The sequence below is a fragment of the Eleutherodactylus coqui genome, chromosome 5 (assembly GCF_035609145.1).
Source record: "Eleutherodactylus coqui strain aEleCoq1 chromosome 5, aEleCoq1.hap1, whole genome shotgun sequence".
Lineage (NCBI taxonomy): Eukaryota > Metazoa > Chordata > Amphibia > Anura > Eleutherodactylidae > Eleutherodactylus > Eleutherodactylus coqui.
Genome location: NC_089841.1, coordinates 89,313,722 through 89,330,143, shown reverse-complemented (window position 1 = coordinate 89,330,143; position 16,422 = coordinate 89,313,722). Strand labels below are relative to the sequence as shown.

At 41.0% G+C, this 16,422-nt stretch overlaps 1 long non-coding RNA gene across 1 annotated transcript; it reads right to left on the bottom strand.

The window, feature by feature from the left end:
* Positions 1-5,732: 5,732 nt before the first annotated feature.
* LOC136627598 (uncharacterized) lies at positions 5,733-16,295 on the bottom strand. Its single transcript, XR_010792806.1, has 2 exons — positions 13,486-16,295; positions 5,733-13,170 (listed from the first exon to the last, which is right to left on the bottom strand). It is a non-coding gene; the product is annotated as an uncharacterized lncRNA (long non-coding RNA).
* Positions 16,296-16,422: the final 127 nt, after the last annotated feature.

Genomic DNA, 16,422 nt, shown 5'->3' with positions numbered 1-16,422 from the left:
CATGGAGACGGGGACGCCAGCAACGGAACAGGTAAGTTAATAACTTCTGTATGGCGCATAATTAATGCACAATGTACATTACAAAGTGCATTAATATGGCCATACAGAAGTGTATACCCCAACTTTGTTTCGCGGGACAACCCCTTTAAAGCCCTTCTCTTATTTACACAGGGTTGTCAAGTTTAGAAAAAAACATTTTCTTTCCCATTTTTATCCCCTCAAAATGTTTTTTTTAAGGTTTTCAGTAATAGATCAAAACAATATAAAAACAGTCAAGGAAACGCAAAGTAAGTACCATGACTGAAGGAATGATTCCTACAAGAGTACAAGGTTGAGGTAGATTGATGATAGGATGGTAACTTGTCTGTTATCTTTACATGATAGGAGGTAGGTATCAAGTAGGAAATTCGACAAATGGTTGCAATATCCAAAAAATATAGAGCAGAAATTGAAAAACCGCTGGTGCGCAAAAAAGAAAAAAAAAGCATATATCCAAGCTTTCAAAAGGTGTAGGAGGAATAAATATGAAATTGAAGTAAATGAGATGATTAAAATCCAAACTTACTCCACAGTGGGCACTGAAGCTCACTCAACCCCGTACATCCGGGATGGCACAACAGATATCAATGTGTTCTAAGCAGAAGCTACAGGCGCCAGTCAGGAAAACCCAAATTTATTCAATAAGGTAGGTAAAACAGGTGCAACGTGTTTTGATGCAAGCCTTGAACCATCATCGGGCCAATAAATGTGGGTTTTTCTGATCCTAAATGGCCTCAATCATATTGGCAGTGCAGAAAAAAAAAGTATATATCCAAGAGCTCCGAGGTGCTGGAGAAAAACTAAAAACTGGAGTGTAATCGCACTCAATTCTGTACATCTGGCATGGCTTATCAGATATCAATATCCATTCGTTCAGAGCAAAAGCTGCAGGTACCAGTTAGGAAAACCCAAATTTCTTCCATAAGGTAAAAAAGGGTGCAATGCATTTTGGAGCAAGACTTGAACCTTCATCAGGCCAATAAATTTGGCTTTTCCCGACTGGCGCTATAGCTTTTGATTTGAACAAATGGATATTGATACCTGATGAGCCATCTCGGATGTACGGGGTTGAGTTTCACCAACACCTTGTGGAGTAAATTAGAATTTTAATTATCTCATTCACTTAAGTTTAGGGTTTAATTACTCCTACACCTTTGAGCGCTTAGATATACACTTGACTTTTTTTCTGCACTACCAATATGACCGAGGCCATTTAGGATGTTTGGGGCATACACCAAGCACTCCTCCATTATGGATATCCATCAGCTCAACAGGGTATCCAATCTGAAATCTGATTGTTAATTCAAGGCTATCCAGGACCGTAAGTGTGACTGTCCTCCTCAGGCATTCCATTCACACTAGGCGAATCCCCCACCTTTTTTTGTCAGCCATTTCTGAATATTGGAATTTGTTGTTAGAGCTCTGTCCTGCACTTAACTTTAGAGAAACCATTAGGGTTTTGGCACAATCTAGCTGTTGTGATAGGTATGGAGATAAGCAGTGCCATATATTCAGAACAAAGAGTAACTTTATTCAGACCCAGTAGGTAACATGTTTCGAGGCAAAAGCCTCTTTATCAGACAGCGCAGCAGAATTTTCTCATAATGAATCCGTGTCTTATAGTCAACTACATTTTGGGACCATAAGGCCTCGTTCACACGAGCGCTGTATTTGCACATTATAGGCGCGTTGTTGTAGTAATATAAATGTGTTACATACATCAGCCTGGGAAAACATATATATTTATATATCCACCTTCATTAGGAAATAGCTAGCAGTTAAATGGTTAATGAGCTCAATATTATACCCTGGTATGTGCAAGTACATTGTTGAAGCTAAACCCCTACCCATCTTCCCAGCATTGGCCCACAAGTGGGAGGGGGAAGGGTAGGAAACTACGTATCTACTACTGCATTCCTTTAGTTCAGGTAGGTATATCATTAAAGGGGTTGTCCCGCGCCGAAACGGGTTTTTTTTTTTTTAAAACCCCCCCCCCCCCGTTCGGCGCGAGACAACCCCGATGCAGGGGTTAAAAAAACCACCCGCACAGCGCTTACCTGAATCCCGGCGGTCCGGCGTCTTCATACTCACCTGCTGAAGATGGCCGCCGGGATCCTCTGTCTTCATGGACCGCAGGGCTTCTGTGCGGTCCATTGCCGATTCCAGCCTCCTGATTGGCTGGAATCGGCACGTGACGGGGCGGAGCTACACGGAGCCCCATTCAGAAAAGAAGAAGACCCGGACTGCGCAAGCGCGGCTAATTTGGCCATCGGAGGGCGAAAATTAGTCGGCACCATGGAGACGAGGACGCCAGCAACGGAGCAGGTAAGTATAAAACTTTTTATAACTTCTGTATGGTTCATAATTAATGCACAATGTACATTACAAAGTGCATTATTATGGCCATGCAGAAGTGTATAGACCCACTTGCTGCCTCGGGACAACCCCTTTAAGTCTAGGCTACTTGGGTATATAGGAATTACGTGTTCGGTAGTGACATACACCTGGGGCATTAACCCCTTAACGACCGCCCCATCGGGAAACTACGTCCTGCTGTTGCAGGGCGTGTATGGAGGGAGGTAGCGGCGCTATCTCCCTCCATACAACGCGGGCATCAGCTGTTTATTACAGCTGACACCCACGGGCAATAGCTGCGCTCGGCCGTTCGCGGCTATTAACCCTTTAAATGCCGCTGTCAATTCTGACAGCGGCATTTAAATCCCCCGAACGCTGTTCGGGGGTCCCGCACGGCCCCCCTGCGGTGAGATCGGGGGAGCCGTGCAGGTGTCATGGCAGCCGGGGGCTTAATGAATGGCCCCAGGGCTGCCTTAGCAGACTGCCTATCAAGCCATCCACACAGGGTGGCTTGAAAGACTGCCTGTAAAAAAGCAGTATGACGTAATGCTATAGCATTACGTCATACTGCAGGAGCGATCAAAGCATCACATGTTAAAGTCCCCCAGGGGGACTTCAAAGTAATGTAAAAAAAATAATCAATAAAGTTTTTTTAATTGTTAAAAAAAAAAAGTTATAAAAGTTTAAATCACCCCCCTTTTGCCATATCCATTATTAAAAAATCAAAATCATAAAATAAAAATATGTATTCGGTATCGCCGCGTCCGTAAAAGTCCGAACTATCAAAGTAGTGCATTATTTTTCCCGCACGGTGAACGTCGTCTGAAAAAAAAAAATAAAAGAACGCCAGAAATACATTTTTTTAGTTACCCTGTCTCCCAGAAAAAACTCAATAAAAAGTGATCAAAAAGTCGTATGTATTCCAAATTGATACTATCGGAAACTTCAGGACATCCCGCAAAAAAAGAGCCCTTGCTCAACTACATCGACGAAAAAATAAAAAAGGTATTGCGCGCACAAAATGACCGCAGAAAATAATTGAAAAAAATTAAATATCTTAAAAAAAAAATAAAAATACTACAGCAAATAAAATACTATACAAGTTTGGTATCGTAGCAATCGTACTGACCCATAGAATAAAAATATCAGGTCGTTTTTGTTGCAATTTGTGTGCTGTAGAAACAGGACGCACCGAAAGATGGTGGAATGTCATTTTTTTTCCATTTCTCTCCGCTAAGAATTTTTTAAAAGTTTTTCAGTAAATTATATGGTACAATAAATAGTGCCATTGAAAAATACAACTCGTCCCGCAAAAAACAAGCCCTCATACAGCAACGTCGATGGATAAATAAAGGAGCTACGATTTTTTAATAGGGAGTAGGAAAAAACAAAAATGGAAAAAAGCAAAAAAGCTCCGTCACTAAGGGGTTAACATGTTAATCCTTAGCGTCATTGCATACTAGGCCAATCATGAGTTGTTAGGATGTTGGGCGGCGTGCATGGTATTGGTGCATCATGTTCAATTATATATGTACTGTTATGATACGAATAAAATTAGAAGTGTACTCAGAATGACTAAAGATGAGTCGAGCTCAAATATATTTTCATGCATGAAACGTCTCATTATAACCAATTTGAAGCAGACAGTGGAATATGATAATTATTCCCATAACATCTATCGCCCGACTTGGAAAAATTGACGAGTGATCATTGGAAATTCGAATCCAACCAATGGGCTTGCGGTTTGCTGGAAGTAAACAATAGGAACGCTGCAGCCAGGTGAGCATTTTTCTCCCCTCCCCCATTGTGCACGGGTGAACTCTAGCTATTTTAATTAGCCTGTTCACACGATCCGACGTGCGCGTTATCCAGCTCCCATAGGCGTCCATTGAAAGCACGCACCAAAGCTAGGTCTGGTCCTATCTTTTCTCGCACCACGGACCTTAGATGCGAGTTTGCAGTCCATGTCTTATCTTTGATTGGTGCAAGCTTTTTGCGCATCTAAAATTCCTTGGTGTGAACATTACTATAGGAAACCACTGGTTCTATTTAGACGCAATCTATTAACGTGCTTCTAATGTGTGAAAACAGCGCTTGTGTGAATGTGGTCTTTATGAAGAGGATTCATCCTCGAAACACATTACCTGCTAAAGTTTGAATAAAGTTACTCTTTATTCTATATGCATGACGGTTAGGCTGCGCCAAAACCACACTGCGGTTTCTATCTCTGCTCTATATCTTGATGGTAACATGCTCTTAGGTCCACCAGCAGTACTAGGCTAGCAGCACCTGCAATTGGCAGATGAAGTGTGGGAGGAGGTTTGCTTCATGCTACCTATAGATCTCTATGGAGAGGTGAGTGGGGTGGGGGTAGAGGAAACTGCGGCAGAAAGACATACAGAGGTGGCTGTGTTCTAGCACATTACTGTGTTTCAGCTGCTGAAATCACATCTACACTGCTTAGTACTTTTCTAGTGTTCTCCATGATGATATGTTTGTGTGTGCATGCCACATACTTAAGGAAGAGAATCTGCTGTTTTCTCTATGTGCAGTGTATGGAGTCATCATAGCAGTTAGTCTCCACCAACCAGCAAAGGGACAGCTGAAAAATTAGAGGTGCATCCAGTAGAGGGGTAAACTGGTGCTAAATACAAGTCATAATGGCGGTAAATAATAGCAGCTTATTCTGAAAAGTCATCCAGGAGTGAGGGATTGCTTTAAAAAGCCAGGAGAGGAGAGAAGATAAAATGGATTTTTTTAAAAGGTTCCAGTTTTGATTACAATTTATAAAGTAGAAATGGGTCATGGAAGGATATGATAAAGTGGTGCTAGAATTTGCATTTGTTTATGTGGCAATTTTAGTGTTCCTTTGTACGGTGCACATAAGCTTAGGTTGATTGTAGCATGGCAGTAATCTTTAGCCAACTGAATAACGGTCATTAGCGTTATGGGCTGCATGCACAAGGACCCTGTATGGCTTGAGAAGAAGCCCATAGGACCCATATTACAGATCCCTAGGCACTGCAGTATCTCCATGAGGCACTGTAGCCTTCCCTAAGTTTATTCTTCTAGAAGAGAATGCCTTCACAAACCAGAATGCAAATAGCGTATGCCTTTTTTTTTTGGTATGAATCTGTGCTTTAAACTGTGTGCGTTGGATTTTAGATCGGCCAAGACTATAGATAAAGTAGTACAGAATCTTAACGCTGTTGTGTACATAAGCCCTAGAAATAAACCGTTGGGTGTTCGACCACACAAATGGAAACTTTATTACCTCAAATTTCTCGGAGGCAGGCGCCATTATATTTTTATTTAAAAAAACAGAAGGATACAAAATGTTTCTTTTTACAACAAAACTTTATTAAGAATATAGTGTTTAAAAAGGATACAAAAAGACTTTATAAAGGAAACGTGAATTTGATAATTTCACAGAAATGATAACACCTCATAGCTGGTACTCCCAGGATCTACCGTATTTTGTGGAGAAACCAGAACAATCTCAGATGAAATCTAAATGCACATCACATCCTCCTCCTGTCAGTTGGTTACAAAGATGTTCAGCTTCCCGAAAGCATTCTGTCCAGAAGACGTAAGAGTTCACCCTCCAAGAGGCCTGAGAATTGGCCCACAAATACCAGAGATGTTCTGCACAACTTCTAACTTCCCAATTGTTTTTAGTCATATAATAAATTATCAAAATCCCCGATCAAAAAAAGAAAGGTGTATAAAAGCAATATTTTAACTATAAATTAGGTTTTCTTAAATACAAAAATGGGGCAAATATATAAATATGAAAAATTATGTAAAGTGTTAGTAAAATGGCTTCATATACATCTGTTCACTTCAGTGTCTTTAGTTCACTAAAATTAAGCTTCAGGTTGTTATGCCGTGTTCACATTATATCAGAGCCTTCCGTCAGAGCTGTACAGTCATGTGGACCATAGCTTCCCAAGGAAATTTTTTTTTCGGCGAGAGGTCTCCATACAGTTGAAGGGGGAAAAAAAATGTACAATGACGTTTACTAACCCAACAGATGCCAAAAAGGACTTCCTTTAAAGCATCAGCCCGGTGAATGGGGCCTTTCAGATACATTTGGCGTGAGCATCGGCCGCTGAACATAGGGCCTAAGAAAGTTTGAACACAGTCATAGATTTGACATACATAGCGTAACTTCGAACAATTATCAAAAGTGAATCCTTGGAATTACTAGTTTGGCTAGATTAAATTCAAATGCCCAATGGTTCCCCCACTAGGACTCTCCATTGAATAACACTCTCTCAGTGTTCGGCTAGCAGACCCTGAATAGGTATTGGCTGTTGTTCAACAACAGGTATAGTAGTAGTAAATTAGTGGCACTACCCAATTTTTCTCCTGTGAAGACTGTGAAAAGAGCAATAACACTTTTAATAAACTTAACTTGTCCGAGAAACATGTCAAAAATTTTGATCAATGGGTGTCCGGGTGCTGAGAAGTCCAAGCATCAGAGGAGGCGATAAGAAAGGATTACAGCCGAAGGTGCACAGTACTTGGGTGAGCGCTGCAGACCATTTTTTTCAATGATCAGCGGGATCTCCGCATCTGGACCCCCACTGATCAAAACTTTTGACATGTTAAAAGTTTATTTAAAAGTGCAGTTACTCTTACACCAAGTTCAGTAAGGCATAACGATGCGTCTCTGTTCACATCTGCATGAACACCAGCGGCACTCATTGCAACTCACTGACTTATGATGGGATCCATCAGGGTCCACTAAGGTGTCTGTCATTTTGAAGGAAACAAAGTACTGCATGCATAGCTAATTTTCCCCTCAAAGATCAGTGAATCTGCAACAGACACAGATGTGCACATAGCCCAACACCTATAGAGGGTTTCATTCCCTCCCATAACTTTATAGGAAAGCAGTGACTTTATTTTTTTAATTGCACCTAATGCTGTATATAGCATTGTAGATTGCACCTCTGTGTATACACAGCTCAGATGGAAGTACCCTTGAAGTTAGAGCGACAGTATGTTCTGCTACTTCTTGCGAAAGAAGCTGAAGTATTCTTAGGGGAATCTAAGAATTAATGATAACCGGAAAAGAATAACTTGTGGTTAACATTCGTGCATAGAAATGTTGTTGTCAAAGAAATAAATGAGCCTCATGTAGAAGTACAACTTCCGAGTAGCATAGACCCTGAAGCAGCGTTCTGTGCAGGCAGCCTTAAGATGGTCTCTAAATGCTGCTCATTAGTGATTCGTGCTCACATATATCTAGTGGGGTAACATTTTGTCAGAGGCCTGCTATAGGGTCTGGAAGTGAGAATTAGTTTATGTACGGCCATACACAGCTTAAAGATCAGAGCAGCTTCCATTAATTTTTATGTAAGTAGCGCTGCCCTTAAAGGGGTATACCCATCTTAAACATTTATAGTCTATCCACAGGATACGTGGAGGTGGGTCTAGAAGCGAGACAGCGACTGAATGATCTGCTGCTTGGGATCCCTGCAAATCAGCTGATCACCTGGCCTGCTCTCAGTGCAGTGGAGCCGGTCGTAGTGGTCGGGTTTGGAGCCAGAAGTGAACATGCAGCTTTGATCCCACTGAAATCAATAGGAGCAAAGCAGTCTATTACATTTCCGGCTCTGTCCAGTGAGGCGGGACATCTATATCTGTGGTCCGAGCCGGAAGTCTAGACCACTTCGCTCCCATTGATTTCAATGGGAGTGAAGTTACCTGTTACACTTCTGGACCTGACCACCAAAGCGGACGTCAGAGCCCACTGCACTGACAGCGGGCCGAGTGATCAGCTAATTGGCAGGGATCCTGAGCAGTGGGTGATTGCCAATTTGCTATTGTTGACCAATCCTGAGGATACGCTATCAATAGTGAAAAAACCCCATTACGTTTGATAGCATGGAGGTGGCTACATAATGTTTAGGCTCCAACCAAACCACGTTCCTCACCTCCCATCTTCCAAAACTACTCTTACTATCCAAATATGATATAAATTATGAGCTTAAAGTTACTGAACACTTAAGATTAGTTTAAACCTCTTTAAAGACTTTCCACCCAAAAAAGTATTCTTATAAAACATTGTTAAAGCAGTAAAAGATAGAGAAAGGCCTGTGTATGCCCCGCCAAGTACGCTTGGCCTTTCTTTGCTTTCAATTAAGGAGTTTTGAGATGAAAACCAGGGAATCTGAGAAACCCTGGTTGCTAGGGAGATGCTACCTATCTAAGACTGCTGTATCCATAGTAACAAGGCTGTCAGATAGGACAAAATGTTCAGCTCAAAGCTGGATTGGGTCTAGGTTACTAGCAGAAGTAAGGTAAAAAGCCAATCAATGTAATGCATTATTAATCAGATTTCTTCTTAAGAAATTTAGGGTGAACTTCTTAAAATTGTCACATTTAGATCATTTAAGACTACACGAGCATAGAATTTTAAGACTATATGACAACAGGATGGGTCCAAGTTAAAAATGGGTTTTCCATGCAAATGCTATTGATGGCCTATCGTCAGGAAGGGCCATCAATAATTGATCAAGCACCGGTCACTATATAGGGGTCCAAACCAACGCCTTCGACTACATTCCCCTGTGTATTGGGGTACTGACAGTAGGTGCCTGAGTGTCCTCCATCCTTCTCACTGTTGGCTTACTGCTGGTTGTGCAAGCGTGCTGATGCTCCTTTCACTGTCAATGGGATTGTGGAGATAGTAGAGTGGCAAGCGCTCAGGTATATCAGTCAACCCCATTGAAATTAACATGGTGCCGAACTCACATGGTCGGTCAGCGTTCCTTCATTCTGACGTCACTGCATCAGGAGAAGCAACCCTGCAGTGACAGAGGATGGACATCGGACCCCAATTCTTCACATTGGCAAAGGTCTCGGTGGAGAGACCCCCACCAATGAGCAAATTACTCCCTATCCTGCAGAGAGTGGACAACCAGTTAACTTAGTACAACCCCTTTAATTTTACTATACTGTCCTTAGGCCCAACAAGTTCACAATCTACTCTCCCTTATCAAGCTACACACATAGGGACAGTTTCACAGGAGATGTAAGCATGTTTTTGGAATGCATAGGCCGGAGGGTCCCATGTGAGCGCTGGAAGGACATGCAAGCTCTGGTAACCTGAACCTCAGAACTGCAAAATAACATTACTGTGTCTCTAATTATTACTACTACAAGAGGAGGGGTAACAAATCTGACAGCCTCATTTAGAAAAAGTTTCAATATGGTGATGCAACACAGTGCATGATGGGTCATAAAAATATATGAATTGCAGGATGCTAAAAATATTCGAGGGGTTGCATGAGATTAGAAGTTTTTTATTAAATACAGCATGACTGGTCTCCATAAGCTGTGTCTGGCATTGAAGCTCTTCTCCCATTGAGGTAATGCACAAGAGTGGCACTGTTACAGAGGGGAGGGGAAGAGAATCACTTTTTCTCTAATTTCATATAACCGCCTTAATTAGATTAGATATAATTATTGCCAATTATTTTTAAATAACTGAATTTAGTGCATCCCAAGTAATAAAGAAAAATGTACGACTCACGGCCCAAGTAAGAATGTCTGCAGAATTCCCCAGTAATTAGTGCAAAACACACATTTTTTCCATTTATATTAAAATGAAAGCTCTGATGAGTAACAAAAACCAGATGACACTGGAAAACCCCAACAATATTAAAAAGGCATAAACAATACTGAAATATTACATGATAGACTGGCAGCCAAGTCAAAAGGAAAATGTAACAATAGAGCTACAGGAAAAGAAGTAACAGATTTCATTTTAGGCAAAAAAATACTTAACGCTTAGACTTTACAAAACACAAAAACAACATGAAAATGGCAGTTAGGGTCACATGCAGGGACAATAGTTGTTGCACTCTATGTTTAGTGAAACCTATGGATTTATCACGATCCCCTAATGTAAAAAAAAAAAAAGTTCTGAAAAAGTCAGTATTTTTATTCTTTCATCCACTTACTCCCCTTTCGACAAAATTTAGAAAGACAAGAACGAGTGATGCCATCAGAATGGTTAGCAGTTCTACCAAGCATGAAGTAAGCCAATAAGCACAATCTAAAAAGAAACCTTTAAAACGGTACAACTGTCAGGCAAACAATCAAATCATTCAGTCTAAACTAGTGCCAACGACTCAATGACAACGAATAATCGTTTGCAGGCGTACAAATCATTGTTGGCTCGTTCATTTGTCATTCTGTTTAAGACACTTCTCAGTCAATGCTTCCCATAGAGAAGGTGAAACACTGAACAATGAACGATTCTCGTTGGACGAGTCAACGATGACTCAGCTTGTCTAAACAGGCTGCACGAGAGTGAATGATCTGGTCATGGCCCCTACAGCTCGTTTAAACCAAATCGTGCCGTCTAACAGCCCAGGCAAAAAAGGAAATTGAAAGCAGCTCAAAGTAGTGGTAAAACCGATCCCCTGTTGCTGCACTTCCAATGATGCTTGATCCCCGCTCCTCTCTATGTGATCGATGAAGGCACCAACCCAACAGACATGTGATAGCTGCAGCCAATCACAGGACCATATAGGCTGGTGATTAGCTGCAGCAATCAGATGCCTTGTTGTTGAAACATCATCACTGCTACAGATGGAAGTAGGGAAGCAGTGGGGTAACTGGGTTCCATCGGAATGGGTTCTATAGGGGATTTGGTGAGGCAAGATTTCATTTTGCCACAACTCCGAGCAATCAGTTTTTTTTTTTTTTGCCTAGACTTGTAGGATATACAACAGAACACAGTGGGCACTGAAGAATTGTATATAAAATGCTAAATCTATAATGCGAGCGTGCATGGGCCTACTGAATACAATAATGTAGTGAACATAGCTGGAGATCAACAAGCCCTCAGATGCTAGATCTAAAGGTAAGCAGAATTATTGCAGTGGATATAAAATACAATTAGCCTTGGCTTACTAGATATATCATCTAACGACGAGTTGTGTGCCTTCCCGAATACACAGTGCGACAGCACTACTGACAATCGCATGCAGAACACAAGGACAATCTCAGCCCAATTTGATTGAAACTAATCTCAGGCTCCTACGGTGTCTTCATTAGAGAGAAGACAGAAGAACATTTGTCAGACACGGCTCATATCAAAATGAATAAGAGATGGTTTGCACAGAATCAGTCAGTAATTAGAACATATTAACGGCATAATGAATTGGCCACGCTACCCAGGCCTGCCGTACTTAATGTGACAGCTTCCAGTACGTCTGGACCACAACGTAGGGAAATGATCCATGCACATGTCTATAGCCCAACAGCTATACGTTCTTCCACACAACACATCAGCGAGTGCTAAAGCAGCTCCGGACTTTCACTAGGTTTCCTCAATAGGATATTTAGACATTTGATAACACAACATAGTGTATGTGGGGTGAGGCGTAGCCCCAATGAACAGTCCTGGTGTAAGGAGATTTTCAGTCACAGCATTAGTGGTGGTTCCAACTACTCCTGGAGACCAACAATCTACACTTCTAAAAGTCAAAATCTTCATGAGGAGAAAAAAGAAAAAAAAAACAAAAAAAACCACAAAAGCTGTTATGAGGCCTCCTATATGCCTTATCTAGGGGCAGCGTAGAATACAGGGGTGATGCTGGGCTTATGGATATATAGTCTTCTAGGATTTAAGCATTTGCATATAAAGAGTTGTTTAAATGGTGTCAGGGTAGAGAAAGTCTTCTTCCACCCACACATAATAATTGAAGACTGCATCTAGGGACAACTGTCAATCACTGTGTGGGCGGGGAAAGTAGGACTCTTGCGTGAGGGCTTGTTTTTTGCAGTACGTGCTGTAGATTCTATTCTATTGTTGGCATTTTGGAGTACAGATGACTTTTTGATGCAGGATAAATAATGCATTACTTTGATAATGTGGAATATAAATATGGGAAAATATATATTTTGAACACTTTTACTTTTTTAATAATTATTCGTTTTTTAAAATTATTTCTTTTCTAGTCCCCATAGAGGACTTGAACTTGCAATTGTTTGATCACTCATACAGTATACTATAATACCACAGTCCTACATTATATCACAATCCAAATGGCAGTCTATCAAGTCTTGCCACAGGTATGGCTTCGTAGGCAATCTGCAATGGCAGACCTGGGAGCCTTCAGAAAGCCCCCAGCTGCCACAGCAACCTGCAAATCTCATCTTGGCGGAGCTAGTTGGGACCCCTAAAGTCCGATCGGGGAATTTAAATGCCACTAGTCAGAATTGGCTGTGGTATTTAAAGGCTTAATAGCCACAATCAGTGTGAGTGCTGATCATGGCTGTTGCGGGTGGGTGACAGCTGTAAAAGACAGTCCACACCTGCATTGTATGAAGCGGGATCCATACAATCACCGAACCTCCATGACATAACCAAGTTATGGAGCATTAAGGGGTGAGCAACTTTTTACATGAAAATACTCAAACCATAGAAAATTATACATGCCCGAGCTCAGTATCTCCTAGACAGAGCTGCTTTAAGTCAGTATAATTACAATAATTAGGACGAAAGACAAAAAAAATAAGCTGCTTTTTCATAGCTCTGGAAAATTCACAGCTTCAACAAAGACAAGTCACAAAAAGTAAAAGTTTTTGGTAGTTATGTACATGTGCTTATGCATAGCCTTTATATTGTTTATATTACTATAGAATATACTATATAACCTTTTATAAAGCTGCTATATTCGGAATAGTGGAAATATAGCAGATAAAAATAGAACATAAAATGGTAATATATATGGAGATAGTCATCACTGCCTATTAGAGATGAGCGAACGTGTTCTTAACGAACACTTACGCACCCGAACACCGGCTTTTCCGAGGACTTCCGTGTTCGCGCGCAAGTATTCGGGGGGCGCCGGGGGGCGGGGAGAGGCGCGGCGGCGCGGGCGGCAGCAGCGGGGAACAGGGGGGAGCCCTCTCTCTCTCCCTCTCCCCCCCACTCCCCGCCGCAACCCCCCGCGCTGCCACGGCGACCCCCGAACTTTTTTCGCCCGAACACGGAATTCCTCGCGAAGTTCGGTGTCCGGGCGAAAAGGGGCGGAGCCGAACACGTTCGCTCATCTCTACTGCCTATTCATATGGAAGCATTGTTACCACAGATCACAGAACAATACACGGTGGAATGCATGTCCAGTCTACAGAACACATCATTGTCTTCTATTTATATGATAAAGGTTTGCCCGGAGGATGGCCCCGTAATAAGCCCTGGTTTCTGCACATGTAAACAGTGCATATACCCCATAAACCAAAGCAGCCCATCAGACATTTGCTTCTACTGCGTAAAAAGTTAAATAGTCAGTTTTGATTGGTCCTGGTGGTTCGGGGACAATTTTCACCTTGCCTGGGTCCATTCTAATTTTTCCCTAACTCTTGACACCATAATGATAACATGGTTACATAATAAGTAGATACTAACTTTGGGCAGAACCCATTACGACATGTAGTATATACAAACTCATAGCCCTTACTGAAGGGAGGGGATATTCAACAGACAGCAGTCACGCCACTTGTTAACTTGGCTCTAGAAAATAGTGAATTGGTCAAAACCTAAATTTTTGTTTGTGCCAAATTCACCACTTGCATATCCAGAAAAAATAGTTGACCAGATAATCCGATCTATCACAAGTATTATTACACAGAGAGTTACAACATACGCCGGTACGTTAAATAGATCATTTTTGTTCCTAAAAAGCCTTTGTGGCCTTTTTTTAAATGTTTTTTTCTCCAAAACCAACACAAGATGTGGATCCAGCAGGAAGTACAATCCAAAAGTTGCAGATTTTCAAGAAACAAAAAAAAGTTTGAGAAACTACCTTAAAAAAATTGTTGTGAATTTTCCGCAGCAGAAAATCTGCCTCAAAAACCCGCAAATTCCACACCATTGATGTCGATTTTGAAATGGATCCATAGCAGACTTCAGTCCCTCAGTTAAAAGGGTTACATTTCCTGCGTCAAAATTCGCAAACACCACAGTGCAATTTACACCGCAGATCTTATTGTGGATTCGGACCAAAATCTGCCACATGTGAGCACACCCTAAAAGCGAACTAAAATCCTCTTTTTTGTGACTGGCCACTTATGTGATAGAACAGTTAGACCCCACACCACTTATTCGGCAATCTTGTCACGATTTCCTCAGGTAGGACAAAAACACTGAAGGGACACGGATGCCGGAAGGGATCTCATGCTTCCCTTTGAAAGCAGTCTTAGCATCATTTGCAACGCAACACAATTCCCCGCGCCAAAACGAAAGCTCTGCATGCAGCGTTTTACTGTTCAGACATGGATGCCAGAATGTCATGAGTTGTGTCTGGCTCGGGTATGAAACATTACTGGACACGACTGATATAGATGCAAACCTAGCCTAAGAACTTGGAGAAATGGGGACAATGTAGGACTACAGAGTCCGAATTTCCTCTGTTCTCGCCATGTTTTAGCCATATAATTGAGGTATTTACTTTTTTTGTGGTATACATGTCAACTGTAAGCCAAAAAGACAGTGTTTTGCATATATTTGCCCAACAGAAACATACAGGGAGGTAACAGCCTGCATTTGTCATACTTTTTTGGGGGGAAGTGGATTACACGTGCATAATTGGCCAGAACCTAAGGCTCACATTTCTAGCCCTTATGGCCTCGTGATATGAGGTCCCCTACATAAAAAATGTCATTATGTGACCTGTCCATATAATGGACAAGATGGATCATAGCACAACCCGTTTTGTAGTTTTGGGTTAGCAGAACCCCACAAGATCTGCACACTGTTGAAGGAACCCCAATCAAGTTTCTAGAAGTTGAAAAAGCCTACCAAACCTAAAAAAAATAAAAAAATAAAAATTTTTGAACCTTCAACCTGACTTAAACGGTTGAATATCACACAGCAACATCAACTGTTGCAAGAATTATTTCTCTTGACTAAGTTCGCAGGGTGGACAAGTTTTGCAATAATCACCCAGCTGACTCTAAAATAAAAAAAATTAAAAAAATTAAAAAAAAAAAAAAGAGTATGGTGGTGGGGGGTAAATTCTGATCTAAGCAATAAGGCTTGAGAAAAGCCCTTGGAGAGAAATATAAAAACATAGGCTTGGAAGAACTAACACACAACAACAATCACCAATCCAAAAACTATAGAGAACACCATGATATGGCTACATGTGAGATCGAACAAAAAAAAAAATGAAGAACGGTACAACAAAATAGAACTTACGGCAAACACTGGTTTAAGAAAAATGGCAGTACCCTGCCCACGTCTTACCTATAGCACAGATTACAACATTAGGATATTCCACATTTGTTGTGACCTAGCAAGAACCTATTATTTATAGGGTACGCCATCACCGGGGGTCTAACACTGGGTGGACATATGTCTGACGAAGGTGGATTTTCCCTCTCTAATTCTATTGACCCACTCATCTTACTCCTTATAATTAGATCTACCATCAATGAAAACGTACAGTAATTAATTCTAAGAAAAGATTTCAGAGGATACAAAAAAAAAAAAATTACAAAAAAAGTTAGTTGCACATTTTAAGAGATAAAAAAAGGTCAAGGCAAGAGGACATGTTCTGAGGAAGACATTGGAAACGGAATAAATAAAATAGTGCAACAAACTGTCTAGTAGAGAAGCCAAAAAGCAAACAACAACCCTACTTTACAATATGTAGCCTAAAGACATTTCAATGGTTTCCTTACCATTGAATGTTAGTTTCTAGTGACGCCGTATATCTATATTCAGCCTACTTACAAAGAAAACATGAAGTACTAAAAAATGTATTAACAGCATCAAATGTAAGACTCTGAAATACTGTTCTGAAGGAAAAAAAAAAGACGAGCACATTGTAACTTAAGTGAATCTCACAAGAAAGGTAGGTCTACATGTTCATCCATGCGCTAACAGATCACTCATCTAAAAATTCATTTATTCATGACACGAAACTTGTGTGTCCTGCACAATATGCTGTAGGAAAAAATTGAAATTAAAAAACAAAAAACACCCCCAAACACCCC